The 17,554-nt window shown below is 54.7% G+C and overlaps 1 protein-coding gene across 2 annotated transcripts in view; it reads right to left on the reverse strand.

Moving 5' to 3' along the window:
- The window catches only part of BRD3 (bromodomain containing 3), a 33,523-nt gene extending 26,438 nt beyond the window's left edge, over nucleotides 1-7,085 (reverse strand). Inside the window, exon 1 of one of the 2 annotated variants that reach the window (XM_082470356.1) lies at nucleotides 6,928-7,085. The gene's annotated coding sequence lies outside the window, so the exon portion shown is untranslated. Of the gene's footprint in view, nucleotides 1-3,907; nucleotides 4,609-6,927 lie in introns of those variants that run through there. The other variant, XM_082470357.1, reaches the window with a different exon arrangement.
- Nucleotides 7,086-17,554: the final 10,469 nt, after the last annotated feature.

The raw sequence follows: 17,554 nt of genomic DNA on the forward strand, positions 1-17,554 counted from the left end.
GAATCCGAAATAAAATGCAGAGAACCGGCCCCTGTAGGCTCGCTCAGCCCAGAGAGACACATCAGAAGAGCCTGGACACCAAGGCTATTCGGGGTCCTGGACAAACAAGGAGAGACTGGGGACCTCTGTCCAGGTGCCACTGTGGGAACCACCCTGAAAACGCAGCAGCAGCAGCTCCGGCCCTCCCGCCACAGACAGGACCACAGCAGGCAGAGGAGGGCACTCCTGGGCAGCCTGGGCCTCGACGGGTGTCGGGGGGACGCTGGAAGGAGGGGGCCGGACAGAAGGGCAGAAAGAGCCTCACTCACCAGCATCAGGGGAAGGACCTCCAGCCACGGGGGCGGGGAAGAGGCCCGGGGTCAGAGGAGGAGGCGGGCGGAGGGGGCCCTCAGGAGGCTCCTAGGTCGGAGGGCGTTGGGCCTGAAGGGGGAAGTCCTGAGCCACGTTCAGGAAGGAGGGGGGCCTGTGGGGGGTGCTGACATTCAGAGGTAGGAAAAAAGCCGGGGAGTGACTCCTCCATCCTGGGGGGGGCGGGGGAAGGGCAGGGCCTGCGCTCCCTCCGCCTTCCCTCTTGCCCTGCTCAGACCCACCGGCCCTGCCGGCAACGAGAACGGCCTTCCTGAGTCGGGTGACTCAGGGGTCAGGTGAGTCAGGTACCTCTGGGGGGCCCCACGCTACACGGCCCCGACTCCCTGGGCCCCATCCTGGCGTCAGTGGGGGTCACGTGGGCTCCACTTTCCAGGTGGGGGGGGCGGAGGCTCAGAGGTCAACGGGCACGAGGCCATCCAGTCAGAAGCAGAGCCAGGCTGTGAGCAAGGCCGTCCACCCAACCCCAAAGACTCCTCCACCTGACCTCCCTGGTGGCATGGTGGTTAAGAATCCGCCTGCCAACGCAGAGGACACGGGTTCGAGCCCTGATCCGGGAAGATCCCACATGCCGTGGAGTAACTAAGCCCGTGCACCACAGCTACTGAGTCTGTGCTCTAGAGCCCGTGTGCCACAACTACGGAGCCCGCGTGCCACAACTACGGAGCCCGCGTGCCACAACTACTGAGCCTGCGCTCTAGAGCCCACGAGTCACAACTACTGAAGCCCGCGTGCCTAGAGCCCGTGCTCCGCAACAAGAGAAGCCACCGCGATGAGAAGCCCGTGCGCAGCAACGAAGACCCAACGCAGCCAAAAATAAATAAATAAAACAAATAAATTTATTAAAAAAAGAGACTCCCTCACTGCCTCCCAGAGCTCCTGCGACAATCCCGCAGAGACAGGGGGCGGCGAGCTGCAGGAAGGGGCCAGGGCGCCGCCCCAGCTCCTCTGCCTCCGGGCAGCCGGGCCTCAGGAAACAGGATCCGTGCAGGCAGGGTCGGCTTCAGTGACAGACGGAGCCAACTGCCTCCTCCCGTGGGGCCCCAGGGGACGTTAGGTGGGCGAGCGGGGGCCCTCCGCACACTGGGCCCTGCTGGCCACCACCTCCCGCCCACCCCCCGCCCGGGCAGGGAGCAGTGCCACCACGGCTGCCCCCGAAGGGGCTCTGCCTGGAGCGCCTTGGCCCCAACCAGGGCCCCAAGCCCACCGCTGGTCTGGATCACTCCTGCTCCCCACCGGCAAGGGACCCCATCAGTCCCACGGAACGTCTGCAGCACCCCGAGGTCTATGGGGTGTCCTAAGGCACCCGGCCTGGCCCACTGAGGGGCCAGCAGCCATGGTCCCCTTCCTGACGCCACCGTGTCCTCCCGGCTCTGCACCCCCAGCACCCAAGCACTTAAGGCTCCTTCTCAATCCAGTTTTCCCTGACGCCCCATGTGTCTCCCCAGCCCGCCAGCCCCCTCGGGGAAGCCAGCCTCTGAAGGTTTCCTTTCCGGCCAGAACGTCGGCCTCACCGTGGACCCGAGATACCGGCTCTGGTGGGCGTCGCCAGCCCTGCTGAGTGGGGCTCGCTGCTCATGGCGGGGTCAGGCCAGCCACCCCCCCTCACCTCTGTCCCCTCCCACCTTTCAACCAACCTACCCAAAAGAAAAACCTACTGAAAAAACCACAAGGAGCTGCTGTACCAGCGGTGTGTGATGTGTGGGGGGGGGGCAGGGGGCATGTAAAGCTCCATGGGGCTTCTGGGAGGGGGGTGAGGGACCCACCACTCGAAGGGGAACGTCCTCAGGGGACACAGTGAGTGAGGACAGCGTGGCCGGCGCCACACTTTGTCTTGGAGAGGGAAAGGGGGGACCATCCTCTCTGGGTCAGTCGGTCCCACAAAGGATGCTAAGGGTCAGGCGGTCACATGCACTTACGGGGCGACCCGGCCCTGCGAGCACCAAGGCTCGGCGTGCTGTCATCACCCACGGTGGGGTGTTCTGTGCCCGTCCCAACAGAACACCCCCCATTCAACGCCCGACGCCTGTGCATTAGCAAGCCCGAAAACCCCGAGCCAGGCATTGTATCCCAGACCAGACCGAGGAAATGGCTGTCCCCTCCAGGTCCCCCTCAAGCTGAGACCCCAGGGAGAAGCCCTCGGAAGGAAGCTCTGACCCCATCACCCCGCCTAACAAATGGGACATGAGGCGGAGAGGGCCTGGGAGGCCACGGAGCCCAGAGGCACAGCGGCATGCGAGCAGGCTGGGAGCCCCCGACCACTGCCGGGTCCTGATGTCGAGGGGCAGCCAGCCCTCCCCACCCCTCACCCTAGCTGCCCCTCGGGGTCAGCGGCAGGAGGGGTAGCCCGCCGGCGCCAGCCCAGAGCGGGGCCGAGGACGGGATGGTCCAGCCTCGGTAAACCAGGGTCCGAGTTCGGCTCTCACCTCCCCCACCCTGCCCAACACAAACACATTCCCCGGGTGCCCGCGCCTTTCCAGGACAGCCGGTGCTCCCACGGGAGGGCTGTCCGGAGCCTGGAAGCCCTGGAGAGGGACCGGCAGCATTCCGAGCGCAGGGAGGCGGCCCTGCCCCAGCAACTAGCACCAGGCTTAGCTCAGGCTCCCAAGGGCCGGGCACCCTGGCCCGCTGTCGCTGGGACGTTTCCCACAGCCCAAGGGCTCGCGTGCTTACCGAGTGCATCCTGCTGCCTCTCCCAGCCTGCGAGGCGTGGGGGAGGGGGTCTGTCATCCCAGGGGACAGTCACACGGTCACTGGTGTCTCCCCACCCCAGACCTACAACGGCCCGGCCAGGACAGCCTGGTGGCAGCTAAGACAACAGAGCACAGGGTGGGTGTGTGCCTTATCTGGGGTGCACAGCCAGCAGGGCCCCAGCTCTTAACAAGCAGCCTCCAGCACCGGGCTGGCACCACCACGGCTCTGCCCGACGGCGCAAGCGGGCTTGGAGCTGGGCAGCGCCCCGTTCCTGCGTTTCCTTTTCCTTTGCACCCGAGTTTCATCCCTGAGACACCGTCAGGCCAGGCTGCCCCCAAGCTCTTCCTCCTCCTGATAATGCGTCACGAGGGTCCAGCCACACGACACGCATTCGGCCTCACAGGAGGCGAGGACATTCCTGCCCCCACGTACCGGGGACCTCGACGGGGACCCTGGAGCCCCAGCTCCTCACGACGGTTTGGCACCTGTGACACAGGTACCCCCAGCCCTCCCGATCACACTCCTGAACATCGCTGTGGAAACGCTGCTCCACGGGTCACCAAGCCCAGCTTCCAGCACTGGCAGAAAAACCCCACTGGGGCACCTGAAGCCACCCCCCCCGCACCCCAAGTGGCAGTTCCCAAGCAGCGGCGAAAGGACTCTCCCAGGCACCTCGTTACCTTCTGGTGAACTCTCCCAGTACTGCAGCAGTGAGGGAGGGGGGCTTCCCCCCACATGCACCTGCTGGCTCTAACTCGAGGTTATAAAGGCCCTAAAAAGGAGTTAGGTTGAGAACTGATTCTCCTGTGGGATAGTTAAAACCTGGCAAAAAAAAGCAAACACTCACCCACAGCACCGACACAGCAGAGCCTCCGGCCTCTGGACAGACACCCCCACACAGGTAACCGTCATCTCCGCTCCAGATCCAGAAAGTGACGCTTTGCCTTTAAGAGGCCCGTGCTTCTCTGAGGCAGGACCACAGGCACCCGGAGCAGGGGTGCAGGTGCCAAAGGGATTCACAAAGTGCGGGGCGGGGGCGGGGTGGGCTGGCTGAGGAGGTGCAACAAGCCACTCACCACCTGGGCACCTACCAGCACCCCCGAGCCAAGCACACCGGGCCGCTGCGCGCTGCTCTGACACCTGCTGAAACCGGGGGGCAGAGCCTCGGGTGGGACGGAGGGTGGGCTCCCAAGCAAGGGCTCCCCTGACAAGTTCCCAGCAGGCAGGTATACAGCAAGCAGAATGCTGCTTTCTGCCACAATTCACTAAAGTCTCCTTCGGAAGCAAGGAATGCTGACTAGATACTGACCTGCTAATGCAGGGTCTGTGGGCCCTGCCTGGGGGTCCCGTCGCCTTACAGCTAGACCATCACGTGGGGAGACGGGAAAAGCGGACCAGGCTACTCACCCACCCACACGACCGCCCCGAAAATCCAGCGACCTGCAGAGAGGCTTGAAGCAAGCGGCCAGGTGCAGCCGCTCGCTGGGGGGCGGTGGGCCGCCCACTCCCGACCCGGCCCAGCTCCCCCTGGACCCACTGGATGAGAGCCGCTCTCCCGAGGAGAACAGGGCCCACCAGCGGCGGACGGAGAGCCAGGCACACGCTGGAGCCGGCCCGCGGAGGTGGCCTGCTGGTCCCGAACCAACCACTGCACTCGGGGCCGCGGCCAGCACTCCCCAGGGAAAGCTCTGCCGCCGAGAACCAGGAAATGGCCGTGCACCTCGCCGCTTGCCCGGCGCAGGGCTCGGGCAGCTGGCAACTCGCCAGCCTGGAGGAAGAGGGCGCAGGAGGAGCCGCCGGCTGCGGCGGGCGGTAGGCGGTTCGCTTTTTACTCCGCCACCACCCCCCACTTTCACTTTCTGCCCGTGACCGCTCTGCTGGGCCAGGCAGGCAGGAGCAGAATATTTACAAATCCTCTCCCTTTATTCAGAGCTCACTTCCCAAGCACGCGCGGGCTGTGGTGGAGAGAAAGCAATTACTCCACTTTCTAAAAACAAAACAAAAATTGACCTGGTGCTGCCCGTCCCTCCTCCCCGGACGTCCCCGTGGCAGGGCTGGGACTGGATCGAAGCTTCTGAGAAGCTGCTTGGGGCGGGATTCCAGAGTTCTGGGGCCCCCGAGGTTACCAGAAAGGTCAAAGCGAAATGGCCCACACCGCCCGCCCCAGATGCCGTGTGCCCTATCTCTCCCGATCTGTAACCACCAGCACACATCAAGGCCTCAAGACAGAAAAGGGCAAACACAGAGCTTTATTTGCAAATGAGAGGCCGCACTCAGGGCTGCCAGAGGACGGAGGGAGGGAGGCGGGGAGGGAGGGAGGGAGGGAGGGAAGGAGGTCCCTAACTCCTGAGTACTCAGCCTTGCACGGGTTCAGGCCTTTTCTTGATACCCTTGAAAGCCAACTACTCCCCCAGGAAACATGCCGCCCAGGCAACTTTGCGTAGATTTCAGGATCTCCCCAGGGCCACTCCATGGACCCAGGAAAAGAACCCCCATTTTAAAGAAAGAGTCAGGAAGAAAGCCTACAAAAGCAGGATCAAAAAAGAAAAACAAACAAAAAAAAACTTTCTTCTTCTTCACTTGGCGCGGGGGGGGACGAGGAGGAGGGGCCAGAGCGACTCCTTCATTTGCTTGCCTTCCGCCCTCCAGCCAGTTTGCCCACTGATACCCAATAACACCTCCCCCTTAACTCTGCAGCCACAACCAAGGGAACACACGGGGGCAGCCCCAGTTATGCACTTCTGGGTAGAAAGCTTTCAGCCAAAATGAAGGATCGCAGGATGATCAGGGTCTGGGCCCAATGGCGGGAACCCTCAGGATGGACCACGGTACCGCCCCACGTGGGTCTCCAGGCGGACCGGTTCCGTGCCCCCACTTTCATCTTTCCAAAACTGCCCCCTAGCCCCGAGGAAAGGAGGCGGCCCAAGACCTCCACCCCGGCCTGCCCCCGGATGAGCAAGCGGTGGAGGAAGAGGACCCTCCGAGCCCCAGCTTTATTCACGGGGAGCCCACGAGGGCCGGGGGGCCGTGTGAGGTTTGGGGTGAGCATTTCTCCCGCACGGGCTTGTGCCGTGCTGTCAGGCCGCGGCCCACCCTGAGTGGGAAGGAGGGCACGCACCCCCGCTCCTCCAGCAACTCGACCTCGCCCGGATTAAGCGCTTTTCGGGCTGATTTCAAAACGGGAACTGGGTCTCCTCTTGGCCGGGCTGCAACGACCCAGCAACTCCAAAGGGCTCAAAGTCAGCTCGGGCCCCTAACTCTGGAGAAAGCGGCCTCCACACCACGCCGCCCGCTCCCGGGCCCGGCCTCGCCCCCCGCCCCGGCCGCGGCGACGGCCCCCGCGCGAGCCCCGCGGCCAGGAGCCAGGGCGGGCGGGACGGGCGCGGGGAAAGGGGAGCGGGGAAAGTGGCGCCGAAGCGCACCTTTCCCTCCACGTCCGCCCCGATCCCCCCCCTTCGAAAGATGGCGGGCGGAGGAAAGGGGGAAAAAAATCCTTTCCGTGAGGGAGGGCGCGCGGGAGGTCGCTGGCGCGGGGCGCGCGGGCCGTGCCAACTCCGGGCTGCGCGCCCCGGCCGCGGCGACGCCCCCGAGCCCGGGACGCGGGCGGCCAGGAGGGCGCGGGCGGAGGGGAGGGGGCCCGCGCCACCGCCGCCGCCGCCGTCGCGACCCCGGGCCGCCGCCGCGCTTTGTTGCATCGTGGCCGCGCACAAAGGCGGAGACGGCGACGGCGGCCCGGGCGCCCGGCTCCCCGGACGCGCCGGCGGCCTGCGCGGGGCGTACGGGGCCGCGCTCCCCGCCCCGCCCGGCCCGCCGCCACCCGCGCCGCCCGCCGCCCCGCGCGCGCAAGGAAGCAAGAGAAAGGCGTACTTGGCCTCGGCGGCTCCGGCGGCCGTCCCCTCCCGGCCCGCGCGGCCGGCTCCTCTTTGGCTCGCCGGCCCCGGCAGCATAATAGACGCGCCGGAGCCGAGCAGGGCTCATGCGCTGCGCCGCGGCGCCTGGCGGGAGTCGTAGTCCGCGGCCGGGCCCGCGCCGGGGCCGCCCAGGGGAGGCCGTGGCGCGCGGACTACATGTCCCGGCCCCGCCGGCGCCGCGCCCCGCCCCGCCCCGCGCGCCCCCGCCCGCCGCCCGCCCCGCCCCGCCGACCCGGCCGCGAGCTGGCCCGGGCCGGGGGGCGCGCGGGGGCGGGGCGCGGCGCCAGCGGCGACTCGGGGACCCGGCGCGGCCCTCCCGCGCGCCCTCCCGCGCAAGGGACGTGCGCCTCTGGGCGTATTTCCTGGTGCTCGGGGAGGCGCGCAAAACGCGGGAGAGCGGCCAGTGCTCGCCCGCCGCTGCCGCCCGCACCGGAGGACCCCGGAGTCCGGGGGGCCGCCCTCGAACCTCGGGCGCGCACGGTCTGGGCGGCGCGTACCTGCCGGGCGCCCATGTTTGTAAACAAACCGCGTGCCTAATTAGCCTGGCGGGGGCGCGCGCAGGAGGGCCGGGGCGGGGCGTCGGCGCGCGCGCAGGGGCGGCCCCGCCCGGGGAGGAGTCTCGCTCGGTCGCGCCCCTATCTACCTACCTCCCCCAACCCCCAACCTCCCGTTCCCACGTCAGGCCAGGGCCTGGGCGCCCGAGTTCGCTGTCGTGGGAGAGGGCGGCAAGTCCCAGGAGCTGGCAAAGAGCAGGGGATGTTCCCGGCTCTCCCCGGAGACCTGGCCCCCCAGCCTCTTTTCCCATCTGCCCAGTGAGGGGCAGGAATGAGATCAAAGGTCCCTAGCCTGAGGTTCCAGCAGTGGGCCACAAAGGTAAAAACTGGGGACTCTGGCCCTTTTTCTGTATTTTTGAAAGGTTCAGCTCGTGGACACGTTTCAGATCTTATTTTCAGTGGCAGTTCCTCCTGTGTACACATTAAGTTTTTATCCAGCTGTAACTTGAGGTGGACGCACGTTGTGTATATTAAACCCCCATAAAAAGTCAAAAACAAAACAAGTTTTCCTTGGTACCCACTGAACCTGCCAACTACAAGGTCGAGTTTCCTCGTGTGGGCTGAACCCCTCCCAAGCCTCTGGGGTCACTGGGTTTATTTTAGGTTGAGCAAGAGCGCTACTACCGCAAACGCACACGTCTTTATAACATTAAAATGAATGACGACTCGGCTGAGCCCATGCAGCCCCACACCCACCCAGGACAGGCCTTCTGTGCCCGGCTTACAGGTGAGGCAGCTCTGGGAGGTGAAGTGGCCCTGGGTCACAGCTGAGATGCCAAAGCCTGGGGTCCTGGGAAACACAGCTTGTAGGAGAGGCCAAAACCTTCCCCCACCCTCCCCACTGTCCCTTTCCTAGGAGCTCAGGACTTCCTACACCACCGGATGCCAGACTCTGGCTGGGGAAGACCTTTGCCTTTTTAGTGTACAAAGTGGGAGAAAGTCGAAAGAGGGAAGCGTGGACGGTGAGGACCTGCAGGTTGACTCCTTTGGAACCATCATCCTGATTGCATCCCTCCCGAAGCCCGAGTTTGGTACTCCAGTGTACAAACTTCTGTTTTAGTCACCTCCAAGGCTACATCCCCTTCCTTCCACCTGGGTCTCATTCTCTTGAACATTCTGGGGTCTCTGGCCATCAGCATGGTCCACCTCACTGCTAGAAACGATCCCACCTCTCTCTTCATGAGGCCAAAACAGAGAGCCTCTCCACCTGGTCTTACATTGCAGGGCTTGGATGGAGCGCACACAGAGGCCACCCCAACCAGCCAGGCTGGCAAGGCTGCCAACCGAATGCCCAGGACCCTGATGAGCCTCCTCTGCCCTGCCACTGACCTGAGGAGTCCCTCCCAGGAGTAGAGCAGGACCCTGGGCCACCCTGGGAGCCTGGCTCTGATGGAAGGACCTAGGTCCCTGCCTCTCCCGTCCCCATGCCCACCTGTCCTGCTTGCCCACTCACCCATAGCCCAGGGAGCTCGGTGGAGGGATCTTCCCTGAGGCTGGAGAAATCTCTGGAGGCAGAATCTGTAGGAGAAATGTGACCGATACTCACATTTGAGCATCTCAGCCCCTGGGCTAACTACCCTTCAAGCCTAGTGCAGGAGCCCCTCCCTGGGGCTTCTCGGGAAGCCCCAGGCTTCCCCAGGCTGCCTTGGGAAGGGATTTGGGTGGCCCTGACTGTCCCCACCACCACCAGCCACCGTCGTCTCCCTTCCCAGGCTCTTGTAGCTTCAACGCCAGAGGTTGGGCCTCCGTGGACTGCTGTATGCCTGGGGTACAGCCACTTAATCTCCCCAGCCGGGGTTTCCTCATCTGTCAAAGGAGGATTAAAAATAGGACGTCATCCTGCAGCTGTGGGAGGGGAAAGACGGTGCAGGCTGGGCCTCTGGCCCCTCTTGGTCGTGTCTCACCTCTCTGCCTTGGTCTCTTATTACTGGGCTGTTTATTGGCTGTCTCCACCCTCCAGCGTGGCAGCTCCCTGAGAGCAGGGCTCTAGACCCCCAGGGCCTACAATAGGTCTGGCACGTCGTTGGTGCCCAATAAATATTTGCTGAGTGAATAAATTTTCTCTTCCGCACATCTGTCCCACTCTCCAGCCTCCATCTGCAAAACTCAGTGTAGCCAGACCCCTACCAGCTAAGGCAGCTGCCCCGATCTCCCCCACCGGACCCCTGCAGACCTTAAAGCCATGGCCTGAAAGCTTGCAGTTGGCCTTTAGCCCTTGCTCAGGCCAGCCCAGGGCCCGGGCCTCGGCTCCCTCCTCCCTCATGCAGTCTTCACCCACAACGCCCCCGGAGGCACAGAGCAGTTATGTTATTGCTTTATAGTTAATACATGATTCTCTTAAAAGTTTAGTTCTCGGGCTTCCCTGGTGGCGCAGTAGTTAGGAGTCCACCTGCCAATGCAGGGGACACAGGTTTGAGCCCTGGTCCGGGAAGATCCCACGTGCCGCGGAGCAGCTAAGCCCGTGCGCCACAACTACCGAGCCTGCGCTCTAGAGCCTGCGCGCCACAACTACAGAAGCCCGCGTGCCACAACTACTGAGTCCGCGAGCCACAACTACTGAAGCCCGCACGCCTAGAGCCCGTGCTCCGCAACAAGAGAAGCCACCGCAACGAGAAGCCCGCGCACTGCAACGAAGACCCAACACAGCCAAAGATAATAAATAAGATAATTAACAAAGAAAAAAAGTTTAGTGCCCATGAGTCCTTCCCCCAGAGGCTGATCAGCCCTCACAACAGCTAAAAAGGAATTTCTGTCTCCACCAAGCAAAGGCTGCACTATGGCTGATGGGGAGCAAAGGTTTCTACTTATATCAGTACAATCACGTATTGACCATTTACTGTGAGCCAGGCACTGTGTCAAGAGTTTTATATACATAATTTCCCTGAATCACCAATTTTGTGAAGCAGGAATAATTCTGCCCACTTTTTATAGATGAGAATGGAGGCGCTGTGAGGTTAAATTACTAGCCTGAGCTGTGGTTTGAACCTAGGGGGGTGGGGTTCACATTTCACCTGCAAAATACATTCCAGGAGCCTGCGTTGTGGTGGGAGAGATGAGGTGAGTGTTTGAGGCCACAAACACCCAAGTACGCTAGTTGGTTCTCTTATAAAAGCATGGGGAGCCCCTGGGATGGGATGGAACTTGGAGTGAGCCATCTCACTTCCCTGTTTTTCCTGCTCCCAATGTGGGAGATCATTATTACAAAAGTAATAATAAAGTCCTTAAAAACACAGTGTGGAAATGTCTTGGACATGACTTGGGGCTCAGGTGAACAGAGAGAGAGTGGGCTATGCTGCAGCTGCAGAAATGTGGCCGCAGAAAGACGGTCAGCAGGAGGCAGGGCGAGAAGACAGATGGTGGCCCCCGGGGTCTCAGTCTACCCGTCTGTGAAATAGGATAGTAAACACCTGCCTCATAGGATTGTTGTGAGGGTAAATGTGGTAGACATTTTCATTCATAAGATGGCACGTGTATTTGTTCGTTCACTCCAAAGGTGCTGATGGAGGGAATGGTGCCCCACACTCCTGCTTCCCAGCTCTGCAGGTACAAGAGGGAGCAAGACAAAGTGCCAGCTGCCGCAGAGCTGACATGCTCCCGGGGATGCACAGACTATCAGAAATAAGTAAAATATGCAGTGTGCCTGACTGTGCTCAGTGCTATGGAGAAAAATCAAGCCAGGAAGGGAGCTGGGGAGCTGGGCTAGTTGGCTCATGGCAGCTAAATATGCGAACTAGGATTGTGGGTGATTTTAGTTTATTTTTCTTCTTGATCATTGTTTTCCCATGGCAAACAGATTGCTATGTAATGAAAAATGAGTTTTGTTTGAAGAGGCGATCATTGTGATACGATGGAGAGAGGGTTGGTGTCACAAGTGCATCAGTCCCTGGGTCTCCTGGAATTCTCGCTCAAAGTTTAGGTGCCCCTGGCATCCCTGTGGCTCTGATGGCTTAAAAGATGATGTAACCAGCCCTTCTTGGCTTTGCACCCACAGGAAAGCTTTCTGCATTGATGTCCTGCGACACCATGGCCCTGTCTGTGTCCCCTCCCTATGTCCCCTGCCTCTGAGAAGGAACCCCAAGGCTAAGAAATAAGTGTGTTTAAAATGATTGAAGGCGTAAAATAATTTTTAAAAAAAGACTACCAAAAAATCTGGAAGTTTGGGGAAAAAAAAATCCTAGAACTGCTAGAAATCAAAAATATAGGCTGCACGGAAATTTGAAACTCAGAGGAAGGGTAAATAGCAGCTTAGACAAAATTGAAGGAAGAATTAGTTCCCTGAAAGGTAGATCTGAGGAAACCAACCAGAATAAAGCTCAGAGAAACAGAGACAGAAAATATTGTAAAAATTGGAAAATTCAGTTAAGAAAGAGGGAAGAAGTGCTATGCCATCCTTCCAATAGGAACTGCAGACAAAGAGAATTAAGAAAAGGGAGTGAAGAAATATTTGAACAGATAAGAGGTGAAACTTTAACAGAATAGATGGAAGAAATGAATCCTTGGATTCAGGAAGCACAGGTCACAAGTAGGATGAATACGAGTGACTCCACACTTGAATGTATCATCGAGAAACTGAAAAAGCATCAAAGAGAAAGAGATCTGAAAAGCAATTGGCTGAGGTGAAGTCAGCAAAAATGGCAGAGCAGAGAGCTCCAAGGGCCCAGGACTCCACAGAAACAGCACATAAACTGGCAAAACCCATCAGAACTAACTTTATTTGAACTCTGGAAACTAATTGGGAAGACAACCAAGAAAAGGTTGGCTTCATCTCAGTAATTGAAGAAATCTCTTTTGACTCCCTAGCTGACCACCAAGCTAATCAAACACACTGCAGTGGCCACACAATAGAGAATCCTTGCTTTACAACAGTGGTTCTGAAAAGTCACCAAACAAACGGCAGCAACCATGTACAGAGGCAGCATCAACAAACCTCTGGAGGAAATCTGATTTCCAGAATTGCCACATTATAATATTAAAAATGTCCAGTTTTCAAGAAAAGTGGACATGCAGAAAAACAGGGACGTATGGCCCACACACAAGAAAAGAAATTGAATAGAATCAATTATACATCAATAAAAAAGAAAGAAAGAAAGTGAATAGAAGCTGCCCCTAAATAAGCCCAAACATTGACTTACTAGACAAAGACTCTATATCAAAGCAGTTAATATTCTCAAGAGCTAGAGTGAACCATGTACGGGAACTAAAGGAACCATGAACACAATATCTCACCAAGTAGAGGATAGCAATAAAGAGAGAGAAATTATAAAAAGGAGGCAAAAAGAAATTCTGGAGTTGAAACGAGCAATAACTGAAATTTTAAAATTCACTAGAGGGGTTCCATAGCACATTTGAGCAAGCAGGAGAAGCAATCAGAGATAAGTCAATTGAGATTATCCAAACTGAGGAACAGAAAGAAAAAAGAATGAGGAGAAACGTACAGAGCCTAAGAGACCTGTGGAATGCTATCAAGCATACTAATATATGTGCAATGGAAGTCACAAAAGAAGAAGGGAGAGAGGATGGTGAAGAAAGAATATTTTAAAAAATAATGGGCCAAAATGGCCCAAATTTGATGAAAGACATGTGTCTGCATATCTTAGAAGCTCACAAAGTTGATCCAAGGTGTGATAAACTCAGAGTTCTCCACATTATAATCGAAATTTCAAAAGACAAAGAAAAAATCCTGAAAGCAGAAAGAGAGAAGTGACTCACTGTGTACAAGAGGTTTTCCCAATAAGATTAACAGCTTATTTGTCATCAGAAACTCTGGAGGCCAGAAAGTGGCAGGATGACGTATTCAAAGTGCTAAAAGAAAAAAATTCCTGTCAACTGAGAATCATATAACTGGCAAAGTTATCTTTCAGAAAAGAAGGAGAAAGGGAATTCCCTCGCGATCCAGTGGTTAGGACTCTGTGCTTTCACTGCTAAGGGTGTGGGTTCAATCCCTGGTTGAGGAACTAAGATCCTGCAAGCCACGTGCTGTGGCCAAAAAGCAAAAAACAAAAAACAACAAAAAAAGGAGAAATAAAGTATTCCCAGACAAACAAAAACCGAGAGAGTTTGTTGCTAGTAGACCTGCCCTTTAAGAAATGCTAAGTCGAGTCCTTCAGGCTGAAATGGATGGACATTAGACAGTAACTCGAATGCATGTGAAGAAATAAACAACAATAAAGGTAACTACATAGATAAATATAAAAGTCAGAATTAATGTATTTTGGTTATCAACACCTCTTTTTCCTCCATCTGATCTAAAAGGCAACTGTATAAAACAATAATTATAAACCTATGACAGTGGACACACAACGTATAAAGGTGTAATTTGTAACAGTAAACAACATGAGGGAGGGATGGCCCAATATAGGAGCAAAGTTTTTGTATACTATTGAAACTAATCTGAAGTAGTTTATTATAAATTAAGATGGTAATTGTACCCTCCAGAGCAACCAATTAGAAAATAACTAAAAATATATATCATAAAAAAGAGAAGAAAATGGTACAGTAGCAAATATCTATCTAACACTAAAGAAGACAGTAGTGGAAGAACTGGAGCACAGGAAAAGTGTAACATATAGAAAATAAATTGCAAAATGACAGGAGTAAGTGTTTCTGTATAAGTAATTACATTAAATGTAAGTGGATTAAATTATCCAATTAAAAGGCAGTGATTGACAGAATGGATAAAAGGAAAAAAAAGTAATCCAACTATATGCTGTCTACAAGAGACTCACTTGAGAACCAAAGAAACAAGTAAGTTGAAAGTAAAAGAATAAAAACAGATATTTAATTTAAACAGTAAGCAAAAGAGAGCTGGAGTGTCTATTCTAATATCAGACAATGTAGACTTTAAGACAAAAATTGTTACAAGAAACAAAGAAACACATGAACTAATAATAAGGGCGGCTCATTGCATCAAGAACATACAATAATAAACATGTATGCGCATAATAACAGAGCCCCAAAACATATGAAGCAAAACCTAACAGAATTGAAGGGAGAAATAACAGTTCAACAATAATAATTGGCGACTCCAACACTTCACTTGCAAAATGGATGTTACAATTAGACAGATGATCAGCAAGGCAGTAGATGACTTGAATAACAATATAAACCAACTAGACCTAACAGACATCTATAGATCACTGTACCCAACAATAGCAGAATACATAGTCTTCTCAAGTGCACATGGAATATTCTCCAGGGTAGACAATATGTTAGGCCACAAAACAAGTCTTGGTAACTTTTAAAAGATTAAAATCAGACAAAGTATCTCCTCTGACCACAGTGGAATGAAGCGAGAAATCAATAAAAGAAAGAAAATTTGAAAATTCACAGATATGTGGAAATTGGAGAACATAATCTTAAACAGCCAATGGGTCAAAGGAGAAATCACAGGGAAATTAGAAAATACCAAACAAATGAAAAAAAAAATCCAAACATACCAAATCTTACCCATAAAGGACCACAGCAAAAGCAGTACTCAGAGGGAATTCCCTGGCGGTCCAATGATTAGGACTGAGCGCTTCCACCACAGGGGGCATGGGTTTGATCCCTGGTTGGGGAACTAAGATCCCATAAGCCATGGCACAGCCAAAAAAAAAAAGTTGAAAAGCAACTAATGTAATACACTATATTAAAAGAAAGAAAGGAAAAAACCACACACGATCATGTTATGGGCTGAATTGTCTGCCCCCAAAATTTATATATTGAAGTCATAATCCCCAGTACCTCAGAATGTGACTGTATTTGAAGATAGGGTCTTTAAAGAGGTAATTAAGTTAAAATGAGGTCATTAGGGTATGCCCTAATCCAATATGACAGATGTCATTATAAGAATAAATAATGTGGACACTAACAAGTATAGAAAAAATAATCTTTTCAACAAATAGTGCTGGGATAACTAGATATCCATATACAAAAGAATAAAATTGCACCCCTACCTCACACCATATACAAAAATTAACTCAAAATGGATCAAAGACCTAAAGGTAAGAGCTAAAACTATAAAACCCGGGACTTCCCTGGTGGCACAGTATTTAAGACTCTGTACTCCAAAGGCAGGGGGCCCGGGTTTGATCCCTGGTCAGGGTATTAGATCCCACATGCGTGCTGCAACTAAGAGTTCACATGCCACAACTAAGGAGCCCGCCTACCGCAACTAAGGAGCCCACCTGCCACAACAAAGGAGCCCACATGCTGCAACTAAGGAACCCACTTGCCACAACTAAGACCCAGTGCAACCAAATAAATAAATAATAAAACTATAAAAACCTTAGGAGAAAGTACAGGGTCCTGGTCAGGGAACTAAGATACCTCATGCTGTGTGGTGTGGCCAAAAAATTTTTTAATAAAAGGAAAATAACCAGTGTTGGCAAGGAGGTGGAAAAATTGGAACCCTCATACATTGCTACCGGGAATGGAAAATGGAGCAGACCCTTCAGAAAGCAGTTTGGTAGTTTCTGAAGAAGTTAAACATAGCATTACCATATGACCTAGTAATTCTACTCCTAGATATGTACCCCAAAGAACTGAAAACAGATGTTCAAAAAAATTGTACACAAATGTTTACAGGAGTATATTCATAATAATCCCAAAGAGAAAACAAACCAAATGTCCATCACCTGATGAATGATAAGTGAAACATGGTATGTCCACACAATGGAAAATTATTTAGCCATGAAAAGGAATGAAGCACTGATACGTGCTACAACATGGATAAACTTTGAAGCTATTGTGCTAAGTGAAAGAGGCCAGAAACAAAACATCACATATTGTATGATTTCATTTACATGAAATATCCATAATAGGTGAATCCATAGAGACAGAAAGCAGATTAGTGGTTGTTGTGGGCTGTTGGGTGGGGGTAATGGGGAGTGACTGATTGATGGGTGAGGGGATTTTTGGGGTGATGAACACATGCTAGAATAAAGTAGTGGTGCTGGTTGCACAACATTGTGAATGTACTAGAAGTCATTCACTTTAAAGTGGTTAAAATGGTGAATTTTACCTCAATAATAAGAATACTTAAAAGCTACTGGCTGACCCTCATTTTAAAAAATTATTTATTTATTTATGGGCTGCATCGGGTCTCAGTTGCGGCAGGTGGGATCTTCGTTGTGACGTGCGGGCTTCTCTCTAGTGTGGCGTGCTGGCTCCAGAGCTCACGGGCTCAGTAGTTGCAGTGCATGGGCTCTCTACTTGTGGCTTCTGGGCTCTAGAGTGGGCGGGCTTAGTTGCCCCGCAGCACGTGAGAATCTTAGTTCCCCAACCAGGGATTGAACCTGCATCCCCTGCATTGGAAGGCGGATTCTTAACCACCAGACCACCAGTGAAGTCCCTTTTTTTTTTTTTTTTTTTTGGCTGACCCTCATTTTGATGGCTGGTTGACAGGGAGAATGCAGAAAGGGAAGGGGATGGCTCCACCCTTGGGAAATGCCTCTGGTCTGGAGCATGGCTCTTCAGAAGCCATGGGGTCCTGGGTAGGTTGGTTTTGGTGAGGAGGAGAAGGGCATGGGGCTGGAGGGCAGTTAAATAAGAGAGAAAACAACCAGCAGAAAGGAACGTGTTACCTACGAAGGAGCGGCAATAGAACAGAGCAGGGCTCCCAGCGGCGGTGATGGAAACGCTGGGTAACGGCGGCGTACGGAGAGAGCACAGCTGTCAGCCCCAGTCCTCTGTCGCTTATGGTCTAGGGCAAAGGAAAGGCTTGTGCAGATTAACGTTAGAGCCCTCGGCACAAAGAGACCTCGACCTCGCTCAGAAGACCACTGAAATTTACACTCCAGTGAGAGGACATTGCACCCGGAAGGACCGAGGGCTGCTACAAGGGATGGAGACCCAGGAAGTCGACAACATGTGGGTAACCGCTGCTGAGCATGGACTGACCGTAGGGCGGATGGCGGGGTGACCTCAAGTGCCCATTTTCTCCCTTCCTGGGGCCACACGTTGCCCTTGCTCTGCCATCTGTAGGATCCCCCATCCCGCCAGCCCTGGCCATTCCCCCCAGACTCTGTTTCCACGGGAGAGAAAGAAAGC

This window comes from Balaenoptera physalus (assembly GCF_965194825.1).
Source record: "Balaenoptera physalus genome assembly, chromosome: 7".
NCBI classification, from domain to species: domain Eukaryota; kingdom Metazoa; phylum Chordata; class Mammalia; order Artiodactyla; family Balaenopteridae; genus Balaenoptera; species Balaenoptera physalus.